The sequence below is a fragment of the Gorilla gorilla genome, chromosome 12, assembly GCF_029281585.2.
Source record: "Gorilla gorilla gorilla isolate KB3781 chromosome 12, NHGRI_mGorGor1-v2.1_pri, whole genome shotgun sequence".
Lineage (NCBI taxonomy): Eukaryota > Metazoa > Chordata > Mammalia > Primates > Hominidae > Gorilla > Gorilla gorilla.
Window position 1 is genome coordinate 52,197,018 of NC_073236.2, and position 14,009 is coordinate 52,211,026.

Below are 14,009 nucleotides of genomic sequence, written 5' to 3' on the forward strand. Positions count from 1 at the left end.
TTTGATTGGGTGAGGACAACGCATTTTGCAAATATAAAAGGATGGTTATTATTCAAGTAGTCAAGAAACGCCTTTGTTGTATAGGGATTTCGGGTTGCCCAGGGGGTGGAGGAGGGCTAGGAATGCCTCCTTTCTCCCAGGCCTTTGACCCTAGCTGCTGGTCTACAGGAATCAGCGGGGAGCCGGGGCGCAGCGTGGCCGGAGGGTTTGGAGATGAAAGATAGGAGGATGCCGTCTGGATTCTCGGGGCTGGGGCAGGGAATCTGGCTCGGGCGCAGCTAGGAGCCGCGGCAGGAATTGTCGGTACAAAGACCTGGCCCAGGAGGAAGAAGAGCTCAGGGTGGCCAAGTGGGGACGACAGATGCCGAGGCAAAGCGGGGGCTCCGCGGGCCCGCGGCGCTCTTGCGTTCCCCCGCAAGGGCCTTGGGATGGAGGGTGGGGAACTGAGTGTCACCGAGTCAGTCCAGTGCGGTGACTGATCCTCTTGTGACAGATGCAGGAGGGTGGGCTGGGCATGAGAACTACCGGCGATGGAGGTGTGGCGTGCGGGAGATGTTGGCCAAAGAGGAGGAGGGACGGGAGGAGTCCCTCGCTCTCCTAGGTTAATTACCACTCACTCCGCCCTCGGGACTAATGGATTCGTCCGGGACGCAGACCTGCTGGGTAGCCAGAGGGTGGCTACTGGATAAGTTTCAAAATCCAACGCTATTGGAAGGCCTGCTGCATACCATGTCCTATACTAGGCAGTTTATATTCGTGGTATCTCATAGAATACCTTCAATAACCTTGGGAGATATTATGGCCCCCATTTTACGGAGAAAGAAACTGAGGCTTACTGAATCAAAAGATTTCCATGCAATGGGTATAATCAGGCAAATCATAGGTGAATTGTAAGTAGTTTTAAAAAAAAATGAACTCTATTTAGCTACTCATCAGAAATAAAAGCTGAGCGCGGTGGCTCACATCTGTAATCCCAGCACTTTAGGAGGCCGAGGAGGGCGGATCACAAGGTCAGGAGATCCAGACCATCCTGACCAACATGGTGAAACCCCCTCTCTACTAAAAATACAAAAATTAGCTGGGTGTGGTGGTGCACGCCTGTAGTCCCAGCTACTCGGGAGGCTGAGGCAGGAGAATCGCTTGAACCCAGGAGGCAGAGGTTGCAGTGAGCCGAGATCATGCACCACTGCACTCCAGCCTGGGCGACAGAGCAAGACTCCGTCTGAAAGAAAAAAAAAAAAGGAAAGAAAGAAATACAAACGAAACCAACAGTGGATCCCATTTTTCTGCTATCACTTGGAAAACATTTAAAAGATTTATGCGTGTAAGCAAAAGTGTGATGAAAGAATTATCTCATAGCCTGTTGTTAGAAATGTATCTTTATGATTTTGTCAGTATCTGTCTAAATTTGAAAGATAATTTCTCTTGAAAATTCCACTTTGGGAATCTATTCTTTAAAAATAATCACACGGGTAAATGTCAATCCTTGTGGGAAAGGCAAGTAAAAGAGTTAAGGGTTTTTTAAATGTGATTGACCCACTAGTATAGGGTTGCTGGAAAATACTAGCCTGGAGGTCCAATCAGCTCTATCCAATTCCAATTACCATGACCCTCAGGCAGCTTCGCCATAATCACTGCACTCTGGCATCACCATGACCCACAGGCTCCTTTTCCAAGTGTAAGGGCTGTTTATCTGTAGTAGATTCTCCAACAGTGCTTGCTATAGTGCACATTTCTTGCAAGGCCTCTTTCAAGTTGTTTTTCTTCCTTTCTTTTATTTATTTATTTATTTATTTATTTGAGATGCTCAAGCTGGAGTGTGGTGTCACAATCTCAGCTCACTGCAACCTCTACCTCCTGCATTCAAGCAATTCTCCTGCCTCAGCCTCCTGAGTAGCTGAGATTACAGGCATGTGCCACAACGCCCAGCTAATTTTGGGGGTTTTTGCTTGTTTGTTGTTTTGAGATGGAGTTTCACTCGTCACCCAGGCTGGAGTCCAATGGTGCGATCTCGGCTCACTGCAACCTCCACCTCCTGGGTTCAAGTGATTCTCCTGACTCAGCCTCCCGAGTAGCTGGGACTATAGGCGTGCACCACCACACCTGGCTAATTTTTTGTATTTTTAATAGAGACAGAGTTTTGCCACATTGGCCAGGCTGGTCTCCAACTCCTGGCCTCAAGTGATCCTCCTGCCTCAGCCTCCCAAAGTGCTGGGATTACAGGCGTGAGCCACAGTGCCCGGCCTCTTTCTTTTTTTCGGAGAGGAAGTCATATTATGTTGCCCAGGCTGGAGTGCAGTGACTATTGCAACCTCCAACTCCTGGCCTCAAGAGATCTTCCTATCTCAGCTTCCCCAGTAACTGGGACTATAGGTATGCACCACCCATCCACTACTTCCAAGATTTAAAGAATCAAAAGTTTTAAGAACCTACATTTTAAACACTCATAGGTGATTCTAAGGCACTGCTTCTCAATCTTGACAGCACAGTAGAATAATAATGTGACCTTAAAAAAAAAATAGCCAATACCCAGGCAGCACTCCAGCCCTGTAAATCACAACCTGAGGGTGTGGAGCCCAGGCCTCAGGATTTTTTTAAGCCTCCTGATAATTCCAAAGTACAGTCAAAGCTGAGAACCACATGCCTCCCCTTTCATAGTGGCTACAGGACCAGAAGCATCTGCAGAAATGCAGTATCTCAGGTTCTACTCCAGACCTGCTGGACCAGAATTCATGTTTTAATAGGAACCCAAAGTAATTCACACAAACATTAATATTTGCAACGGACTGTGGTGAAGTTTTAGATTTATTTCAACCCTTCTCCTGTACTGGCCCTACCCTGACCGCTTCTGGGACAGGCTGGCACTAACAAGATAAAATGCACCTGCGCCATGGTTCATTCTACTAACATCTCCCAAGCAATTCCTAAGAGGAAGGGACTATTCTAGAAGGGACCTATAACCATTCCCCCAGATCCATAAGCTCTGGATGGACAAATGCAGGCCGAGTAGGAACTAGCTTCGAAGCAATACAAATGTTGACAATGAGAACTCTAGGTTTGTTGGAAACTTAAAGTAAATCAACAACGTGAGACATCTAGCAAAACTTCAGACACAAGCAGGTTGCATTCATTGGTCCCTACCACCTCTCACGGGACCTCAGAACTGGTCTGCCCACCTCCAGTCTTGAACCAACTCATGCTGTCATGACAGAATATTTTACAACATAAATCTGGCCATGCTATTTCTTCCCTGCTTAACATCCTCTGAAAGTCCCTGGACATCCTCAGGTTCAAAGTCAAACTCATGAGCCTGACATACAAGACCCTCCACCAACTTACCCAGTTGAGCCCTAATTCTTGAGAACCCACATGTGCCCATTCCGCTTTTCAGGAGTAACAAATGAACTCCTGGCCTTTTCTCAAGCTGCCATGCTCCCTAGCTTGTCTGTCTGTTACCCCTTTGCTTCCTCTACCCACCTGAACCCTCACCCCCTGGAAACCCTTCCTCTCAGGTCTCTCCTCCAGGATCACAATCTTGGTGAATATCCTCCTGATCGGCCCTCATCCCAGTGAAGGGATGAACACGACATAATTAGGAAGAGGTCTATCACCTGACTTTGGGGGTTTTTTTTGTTTGTTTTTTGAGACATGGTCTCACTCTTTTGCCCAGGATCGAGTGCAGTGGCATGATAATGACTCACTGTAGCCTCAACCTCCTGGCCTCAAGTAATCCTCCCACCTCAGCCTCCCAAGCAGCTGGGACTACAGGCATGCATCATCACACCCAGCTAATTTGTTGTTGTTGTTGTTTTGTAGAGATGAGATCTCACTCTGTTCCCCACACTGGAGTGCAGTGGCACAATCATGACTCACTGTAGCCGTGACCTCCTGGTCTCAAGCAATCCACCTCAGCCCTCGAGTAGCTGGGACTACAGGCATGCACCACCATACCTGGATAATTTTTGTATTTTTTGTAGAGACAGGGCTTCACCATGTTCTCCAGGCTGGTCTTGAACTCCTGGGCTCAAGCTATCCTCCCACCTTGGCCTCCCAAAGTGCTGAGATTACAGTCATGAGCCACTGTGCCTGGCCCTGACTTTTCATTTGAAGGCCTGTCCAGCAGTCTGAGAGCAGTTTGACTCTGTTCTCAAGGCATAGCTTTTAAGAGCCAAGACCCACCTGAGCTTGGACACATCAGGATATAGTTTTAAGTGTTTAACAGAAACCCAAATTACCAGTGACATAAACCAAGGGTTCTCAACCGTAGCTGGGGAGATTTTTAAATATCCAACGCCGGCCAGGAGCCACTAGTGGCTCACGCCTGTAATCCCAACACTTTGGGAGGCCAAGGTGGGTGGATCACCTGAGGTCAGGAGTTCGAGACCAGTCTGGCCAACTTGGTGAAACCCCATCTCTACTAAAAATACAAAAAATTAGCCAGGCATGGTGGCAGGTGCCTGTAATCCCAGCTGTTGGGAAGCTGAGGCAGGAAAATTGCTTGAACCCAGGAGGCGGAGGTTGCAGTGAGCCGAGATTGTGCCACTGCACTCTAGCCTGGGTGACAGAGGGAGATTCTGTCTCAAAAAATTATCCAATGCCAGGCTATATACCTCAGGCCAATTAAATCAGAAATTTAGGAGAAGGGGCAAGAATCAGTATATATATATACTTTTTAAGCTCCACAGGTGATTCTAATGTACAGGTAAGCTTCAGAAACATTGGCTTAAACAACTGGAGGTTTATTTTATTCCGCGGGACACTCTAGACCTGACGAGACTGCTGTGTACCACTCAAAAATCCAACCTCCTTCTCACTGCCATTTCACCATCCCTAAGGTAGGGCCCTTATCCACAAGGTCCAACTAGGCTCATAACTTGTCCAAGCACCAGGATGCAGGAGGGGAAGGGCATGACCTGGGAAGAGGCATATACCATTTTTGCTTATGGCCCATTGGCTGGGATCTAGTCACACGGCCGTGTTTTATGCAAGGGAAGCTGGGAAATGTAGTCTTTATTCCAAGTGGCCATTGCTCAGCAAAAATCTCAGGTGTCTGTTAATACAGAAGAGAAGATGGCTATTGGGGAGAATCTAGCAGAGCTCAATCTAAGGAAGAATATCCTCGAGAACAGAAAGGTCATGTACTGGGATAGGATGTGGCAGTGCGTGCCCTGCCACCTGGAGAAGTCATCACGCCAGGAGAGAGCCACAGCTCAAGGCAGTCAGATATTCACTCAGTCCACAACTCAATTCTTTCTCAGTCACCACAGCCAATATACTGGCCTTCCTGTTCCATGAGCACACCCAGCACTCTTCATCAGATAGCCTTGTGCTTGCCACCAAAGAGCTTCTGCCCAGAGTTTCTCCTGTCATTTCGGTCTCAGAGAGGTCTCCATTTTTTTTTTCTTTTTTTTCTTTCTGAGACGGAGTCTTGCTCTGTGGCCCAAGCTGGAGTGCAGTGGCACGATCTCGGCTCACCGCAACCTCTGCCTCCTAGGTTCAAGCAATTCTCCTGCCTCAGCCTCCCTAGTAGCTGAGATTACAGGTGCCCACCACCACACCTGGCTAATTTTTGTATTTTTAGTAGAGATGTGGTATCACCATGTTGGCCAGACTGGTCTCGAACTCGTGACCTCAAGTGATCTGTTCACCTCAGTCTCCCAAAGTGCTGGGATTACAGGCATGAGCTGCCGCATCTGGCTTGCATTTTTTTTTTTCATAGTGTTTATAATCTCTCTCTCTCTCTCTCTTTTCAGAGACAGGGTCTTGCTTTATTTCTCAGGCAAGAATGCAGTAGTACAATCTTGGCTCATTGAAGCCTCAACCTCCAGGACTCAAGGGATCCTCCTGCCTCAGCCTCCCAAGTAGCTGGGACTACAGGCACACGCCACTAAATCTGGCTTTTTTATTTTTTGTAGATATGGAGGTCTCACTATGTTGCCAAGGCTGGTCTTGGACTCCTGGGCTCAAGCAGTCCTCCCGCCTTGGCCTGAGATTGCAGATGTGAGCCACTGCACGCAGCAGCCCTTATAATCTTGAGATAGACTACTAGGGTTCAAATCCCAGCTCCACCATTCACTAGCCGTCTGACCTTTCTGTGCCTCAATTTTCTCATCTATAAAATTGGGATGATAATAGTGACTGTCTTTACCTATAAAGTTAAAATGGTAAATTTTATGTGTGTATTTTATTGAGCATTTTCAAATTTTATGTGAGCATTGTTAAGAGCACTTGGTTATCTCTTTCAGGTTTTCACCCCCAGGCTCCTTGCGGGTCACCAATAATAACCTTGTTGCTATTAATACATCCAGTGCTAAGTCCTCAGTCCTGGCCCAGCAACAGCATCTGACGCTGCTGATCCGCAGGTTGCTCCCTCCTCCCTGTCACCTTTCTTCATGTGATCTCCAGAAAACCAGACCCCTGTGGTTTTTGTCCCACCTCAAAGCTCCCTCCATCTGCCTGACCTTTCAACTTTGACCTGCTCTAGACCTCAGTCCTCGGACCACTTCCACTCCTTGGCAAGGGACTGAGTCTCCTGATTTTCAATGCCATCCATATGCTGTTAATTCCTGAGGATCTATCTCCAGGCCCTGACCTCTCTCCTGGACTCTGCCCTGTGTAGCCAGCTGCCTCCTCAAATCCTAGAGGCATTTCAAACTTAATATTTCCAAAACCAAACTGATCTTCCCCAAACTCATTTGGACTATCGTTTTCTCCATTTCAGTGAAAAGCAGGTCACCTTTCCAGTTTGCACAAACCAAAAAATGGAGTCATCATCAATGTCTCTTTCTCTCATGTACTCCACAGCCAATCTGTCAAGAAATCTCAGGCTCTGCCTTCACACACAATCAAAATCCAACCATTTCTCCATCTTCTCCACCTCCACAGTGATTGCTGTGGTCCACGCCACCCCTACCTCTCACCTGGATTATCCTGCTTCTCCCTTTGTCCCCTCTGTCTTTTCTCAATCCAGTGGTCAAAGTGATTCTTCTAAAACAGAAACCAGACTGGGTGTGGTGGCTCACACCTGTAATCTCGGCAATTTGGAAGGCCAAGGCAGGTGGATCACTTGAGGTCAGGAGTTCAAGACCAGCCTTGCCAATATGGTGAAACCCCATCTCTACTAAAATTACACAAATTAGCTGCGTGTGGTGGCATGCACCTGTAATCTCAGCTACTCGGGAGGCTGAGACAGGAGAATTGCTTGAACCCAGGAGGCAGAGGTTGCAGCAAGCCGAGATCGCACCACTGCACTCCAACCTGGGGAAAAGAGCGAGACTCTGTCTCAAAAAAATAAAAAATAAAAATAAATAATAAAACTGAAACCAGGTTATGTCACCCTTTGTTCATTACTTTGCAGTGGCTCCCGTCTCACTCGAAATAAGAGTCGCAGCCTTTGTAAGGGCTTACCTGCACCTAGACAGTCCTGAGAAACCTTGTAACCACCCTGACACTGCCTCCCAGGCACCTCCCCAGGGTCTGCCCTTCCTGTTCCTTCACTCCCAGTACTCCCCGTGCGAAGGGCTCCCCTTCTCCAAGGTGTTGCTCAAATGCCACCTGCTCTGAGGAACCTGGTGTCATAACTCTGACATCCTCCTACCTGCTTTGTCTTTCTCCACTCCACTTACAACCTTCCAACATGCCACATTTCCCTCGTTTCATTTATTGTTATTTTCCCCAATTAGAATGGAATCTCCTTGTCTTATTATTATTTTCATTTTTGCTATATTCCCGGTACTTAGAATTGTGCCTGGTACACAGGTGTTAAATATGTATGTGCTAAATGAGAGAAAAATGGTTGAATTAAAAATCATTTTTCTCCAGCATTGTGGGTCTGTTTCTTCATAGTATAAAGAACTCAGATGTATTATTTATGTTGCAAATATTTTCCTACTTTGTTCTTTGCCTTTTATTTATTTATTTTTTTTCTTGGCAGGGTCTCACTCTGTCACTCAGGCTGGAGTGCTGTGGCATGATCTCGGCTCACTGCAGCCTCCACCTCCTGGGTTCAAGTGATTCTCCCACCTCAGTCTCCCAAGTAGCTAGGACTGCAGGAGCACACCACCATGCCTGGCTAATTTTTGTACTTTTGGTAGAGATGGGGTTTCACCAGGTTGCCCAGGCTGGTATTGACCTCCTGGACTCAAGGGATCTGTCGGCCTCAGCCTCCCAAAGTGTTAGGATTACAAGCATGAGCACTGCACCCGGCCTGCCTTTTTATTTTATGGGGCTTTTTTCCATGCAGGAAGTTTGATTATTATGTACGCAATGTATTAATTTAATTTTTTAATTTGTAGTTTCCAGATTTTATGTCATACTGAGAGAAACTTTCTTTTTATGTGTTTGTGTCTGTGTGTTTTATATATAAATATTTGTTGTGGTAAAATACACACATAAAATTTACCATTTTAACTATTTTTAAGTGTAGAGATCTATGACATTAAGTACATTCACACTGTAGTGCAATCATCATCACCATCCATCTCCAGAACTTTTCAACCTCCCAAACTGAAACTCTGTACCACTGAATAATAACTCCCCATTTCTTCCTTCCCCAACCCCTCACAACCACCATTCTTCCTCCTGTCTCTATGAGTCTGACTACTCTAGGCATCCTATACAAATGGAATATATATTCTTTAATGTTTGGAAATTAATGGACATGTTCTGGAATGTTGCAAAGCCAAAACATTCTTTTTAATTTTTTAAAAGTAGATACAGGGTCTTGCTTTGTTGCCCAGGCTGCTCTTGAACTCCTGGGCTCAAGAGATTGTCACACATCAGCCTCCCAAAGTGCTGGGATTACAGGCATGAGCCACCACTCCAGGCCCCAAAACATTCTTGAGATACACTATGGTTTGGATATGGTTTATCTGCACCAAATCTCATGTTGAAATTTGATCCCCAGTGTGGCAGTATGAAGAGGTGGGGCCTACTGGGAAGTGTTTGGGTCATGGGGGCAGGTCCCTCATGAATGGCTTGGTGCTGTTCTTGAGGAAGTGAGTGAGCCCTTGCTCTCAAGGGACTGGGAATGAATTCGTTCCCAGAAGAGTAGGTTGTTATAAAGCCAGGACACTCTTCATGTTTTCTTTTCTTCGCTTGAGTCCACTTACCCTTTGACTTTCTCTGCCATATTATAGCACAGCATAAAAGCCCTCTTCAGAAGCCAGAGCCATGTCCTTGAACTTCCCAGCCTGCAGAACCATGAACTAAATATACCTCTTTCTTATATAAATTACCCAGTCTCGTGTGTTCTTTTATAGCAACACAAAACGGACTAGTAAAAGATATTTCTTTTCTTTTTTTTTTTTTTTTTTTTTTTTGAGATGCAGTTTTGCTCTTGCTGCCCATGCTAGAATGCAATGGCTTGATCTTGGCTCACTGCAACCTCTGCCTCCTGGGTTCAAGCAATTCTCCTGCCTCAGCCTCCCAAGTAGCTGAGATTACAGGTGTCCACCACCACGCCCAACTAATTTTTTGTATTTTTAGTAGAGATGGGGTTTCACCATGTTGGCCAGGCTGGTCTCGAACTCCTGACCTCAGGTGATCCACCCACCTCAGCCTCCCAAAGTGCTAAGATTACAGGTGTGAACCACCACGCCCCAGCCGTAAAAGATATTTCAATCTGTGCATGCTCTGATCCACCTTACCCTAGCTCCCTAGTTATAGTCTATGTCCAGCAAAGACTTGTCACTCTCTGTCCAAGACTTCCAGGGGCTGTGCATCCTCTTCTGCTATTTCTCAATGTGTGATTCACATGGCACCAGTGACTCAGCCGCCAGTGGACCATATAAAACAACAGATTACTGGCGTTCACACCAGATCTAATGATTCTCCATCCAGACCTGGCAGAACTGAGGAATCAGCATTTGACCCAGGCACTCCACGGCCATCCCCTGCTAGGAACTCTCAGAGTCAAAGGTCAACTGTGAGTGACCACTTGATCTGGAAGAGGGCACACTGCCATGGAAGCCTGGGGCCTAAACCCTCACCCCTTGGTTGCTGGTGCTTTCTGTGAAATGAGTGTAAGAATTCCTGTGTCACAGAGAAGAAATGAAGTTGGAAGATGATACCCTCTGTGGCCATGTTTTGTAAGCTCTGAAATATATGTATAACATAAAAAAGCTGTTAGCATTACCTTCAAGCCCCCAGTACTGTCTCTGCAGCCTCTGCCACGGGGTCCCTCCCAAGGCCAAGAAAAGACAAATGCATCCATAGAGTTGACATCATGGTGGTGGGGCGCAGCACAGAATCTACAAGTAAGGGTGGGAAAATAAGTATCAATCAATTCTCTTTTATATTAATAATTGAAAGAAACACTCTATTAACCCTTTGAAAATGTTAAGTGCATTCATGTACTTTCTTTTTTGTATCTTGTAAGATGGGTATAATTATCCTCCCTTCTACACATGAGAAGACGAAAAGTCAAAATGAGATTTTTATGGGAGGAGAAAGCTAAACCCAGCTCAGCCAATCGCAGCTCAGCTACCACCCGTGTGACATTTGGCCAAGTCACCTGAGGCCTTGGTTTTCTCTGCTACAACATAGGCCCGATGGCTGTATTCACTCAATGGTGAAGGCAGGTATTGAGTAAGGTAAGGTATGTGCTCAGCCCAACATGGGGGCTGGCACATTGCATGACATTGTGAGTCTAGTTCCAGGATACCTGCTCCCGATTCTCTGCTCTCAGCCTAATATTGAGGAACTTCAGGGGACCCTAAAAAATACAAGAGGAATGAAGGCAGATGGGGATAGCTGCTGGAATCCGGCCATGCTCTCCCCAGCAATAAACTACGTGAAGAGTGAAGAGTTTTATTCTGAGACTATTAAGATGTCTGTTGACCAAAGCAGGTTCCCCCTGGATCTATTCACTAAACACAGCTATTGGACCAGGGCAGAGCTGGGACTAGGAAGACACAGGGGATGATCGAGACACCACCCAAACCCAATTTGGAGTTCCTATTGTCCTGCTTGTCCCCAAAGGCAACTTCAGTTGGAGAGAGAAGAATTCAGTGGGCAAAGTTGTGAGCCATCCTCAGGAATGTCTGTCTGGGTCACTTTACCTGATATTGCCAGGTACTGATAGCTTCCTTGCTCCCTTCCTGGAGCCTGAAGCTGCTGGGGGCAGCTACAGAAGACAACTGGAGCCCTTCTGTCTCTTTCCTGTGCAGGCCCTTGGAAAACCATTGCTCTCTCTCACCCTCATTCCTTCCTTCAATATTTGTTGAGCACCTGCTATATGCCAGGTTTCAAGAGCAAGAAAGAAAGTAAAACACTCCAAAAGATTTTCAAAAAAGAAATTATTCTAAAGATAATACATATTAAAATTACATATGGCTGGGCGTGGTGGCTAACACCTGTAATCCAGCACTTTGGGAGGCCGAGGTGGGCAAATCACTTGAGGTCAGGAGTTTCAGACCAGCCTGGCCAACAGGGCAGAATCCCATCTCTACTAAAAATAGAAAAATTAACCGGGCATGGTGGCACATGTCTCTGTTACAAACAAGTGCTCGGTGCCGCAAAGAACCAGCACTCAGGCAAAAAGTTTTCTCAGTAAGGCAATTACTTCTACAGAAGGGTGCTGCCTGCATCGGCCACGGTCACAAGAGTACCCCAACAAAGGAGAGAAGGGGTTTTTTATCCCTAACGCAGTTCTTGTTTCTGTGTCCTTTCCCCATTGGCTGGAGTTGGACCTCACAATCTAAGCTGACCTGATTGGCTAAGACTTAAAATTCTCCAAATAGGGTAAACGCACAATTTGCTAAAATAGGAGTGGGGAGGAGAGACTGTCTGTTACTAACTAGGCAGGAGGGAAGGCATGCCTAGGCATGCCTGGACCTGTATGGGCACAGCAAGGGGGTTGGTTACAGAACAGAAGGAAGTTTGAACCTCTTTCTAAATAAGGTAGCGAGACGAGGACTTTGAAGGCCAAAGTGGAGAAAGGGGAAAGCAGGGAGAAGGGCTAGCTTATAACCTTACAACTTATAAACAGGGAGGTAAGTTTTGAAGAGGAACTTAGTTGTGCTACCACTTGTAATCCTAGCTACTCTGGAGGCTGAGGCACGAGAATCACTTGGACCTGGGAGGTGGAGGTTGCAGTGAGCTGAGATCACGCCTGGCAATGGAGCAAGACTCTGTCTCAAAAAAAATTTTTTTAAATAAAATAAAATATAGCTCACAATGATTGAGCAGTCACTGTTTGCCAGGGCAGGCACTGGGTGTTCACTCTTGGACTCCTCACAGCCCCCCTCTGAAAGATGTAGGAACAAAGGGACTTAAGAACACAGAGAGAGAACAAACTGTTAGGGACAGGGGGTTGTCAAGACAGGATTCTTCAGAGGAGGCTGTGTAAGCTGTCAGCTGGGGCAAACTGGGGGAAACCAGGAGAAAGTTGTTTACAAAAAGTAACAGCAAGTGGAAGGCAGGAGGTGGGAGAGCGGTGAGTATGCGTGTAGGGCAGGTTGAGATGGGGTTGGAGGGAGGGGTTGCTGCCTCCTAGGAAGGGCCTTACGCTGTGGGACCCCCCACGTGGTGGTTATACAGGGAGATGATGAATATGTAATCAGACCTGTGTTTTATAAAAGATTCCTCTGGAGTTAAAATGGGGAGGACTGCAAGGGCCGTTCCCGGGTGCCATAGAGGAGGCCTGCTGCAGTGGGGTCTGAATGGAGGGCCAAATTCGAAGGAGATTTCTGAGGCAAAATCTTAGGACTTTAGTAGCTATTTCTCAGAGCTGTTTCCTCAGCCTCCTGTGGGAAGGTGCAGCAAGCGCCTCAAAAGCAGAGTGTTGGGGTCTCAACTCATCCTTCTCTCCTGTGCCTGATGCCTTCCTGGGCTCCCCTACCGCTGTCCTCTCCTGCTCCAGCAGATCCAGGTCATGGCTCACCTTCTTGCTCTGTCCCCCTAGGGGAGAGACAGTGATGGTCTCTCCAGAAACAGACATTTCCAAGGAGGTTTCTGAACATCTCAGATTAAGAACTAGCGAAGGATATCTCTGAATCCAGCTGATCTTCTTGGTCCAGGTAGTTGTTCACACTGATGGCTATTAATCAACGAAACTTGGACATTAGGGAGCAAGACAACCGTTTTTATTAAAGTTTTAGAATAGGCTGGGCACGGTGGCTCACGCCTGTAATCCCGTCACTTTGGGAGGCCGAGGTGGGTGGATCATCTGAGGTCAGGAGTTCAAGACCAGCCTGGCCAACATGGCGAAACCGTCTCTACTAAAAACACAAAAAATTAGCATGCACCTGTAATCCCAGCTACTTGGGAGGCTGAGGCAAGAGAATCGCTTGAGCATGGAAGGCAGAGGTTGCAGTGAGCCGAGATCGTGCCATTGCATTCCAGCCTGGGTGACAGAGGAAAACTCTGTTTCAAAAAATAAATAAAAATAAAAAAAATAAAGTTTTAGAATAAAACTTTTATTTAGAATAAAGTGACATGCAAGTTTTCAGAAATGACTAAAACTTTAGGGTTGGAATCAAATCTGGGATTTAAATTCTGGCTTTGTTACATGTGGACTTGAGCCAGGTACTTAACCTCCCCTCAACCTCTGTTTCTTCATCTGAATATGAAGACGAAATATGTGTGGTGTGTGCAGCAAATATGTATTGTTACTAATGTTTTCACCTCAGCTAAAGGATTTTGTAGAAATTCCATGTGTTAAAACCATCAGCTGATCCACATGACCTGTCACTGAAATAAAAATTATTTATTAACAAGCATTGAGATGTAGTAAGCTTTCTTTTGTAGATACTTTCTTTTATAGACATCTTAGAAGGCATGTTATGGATAAAACAGATTCACTAAAGATTGTAACAAGATAGGGAGAAAGGAATGTACTGACCAGGAAGCATTTTACAACTGATGAAGAGATAAAGGGTCTTTGAAAAGTTATTCCACCTCACCAGGGATCAAAGAGACTGTACTCTTATCAAACTAATAGGCAGTCTTCTTCCTTTCTTTTCTTTCTCTTTCATTCTTTCTTTCTTGAGAATAACAGGGATGATAAG

General features: G+C 46.2%; 1 long non-coding RNA gene across 1 annotated transcript in view; it reads right to left on the reverse strand.

Annotated features, from left to right (window-relative positions):
- LOC134756778 (uncharacterized) overlaps positions 1–11,593 on the reverse strand; it is a 36,878-nt gene extending 25,285 nt beyond the window's left edge. The window contains exons 1-2 of the long non-coding RNA XR_010129934.1: positions 11,061–11,593; positions 10,136–10,250 (exon numbers count right to left, since the gene is read on the reverse strand). This is a non-coding gene — a long non-coding RNA (uncharacterized lncRNA). The remainder of the gene's footprint in view (positions 1–10,135; positions 10,251–11,060) is intronic.
- Between the last annotated feature and the right edge of the window lie 2,416 nt (positions 11,594–14,009).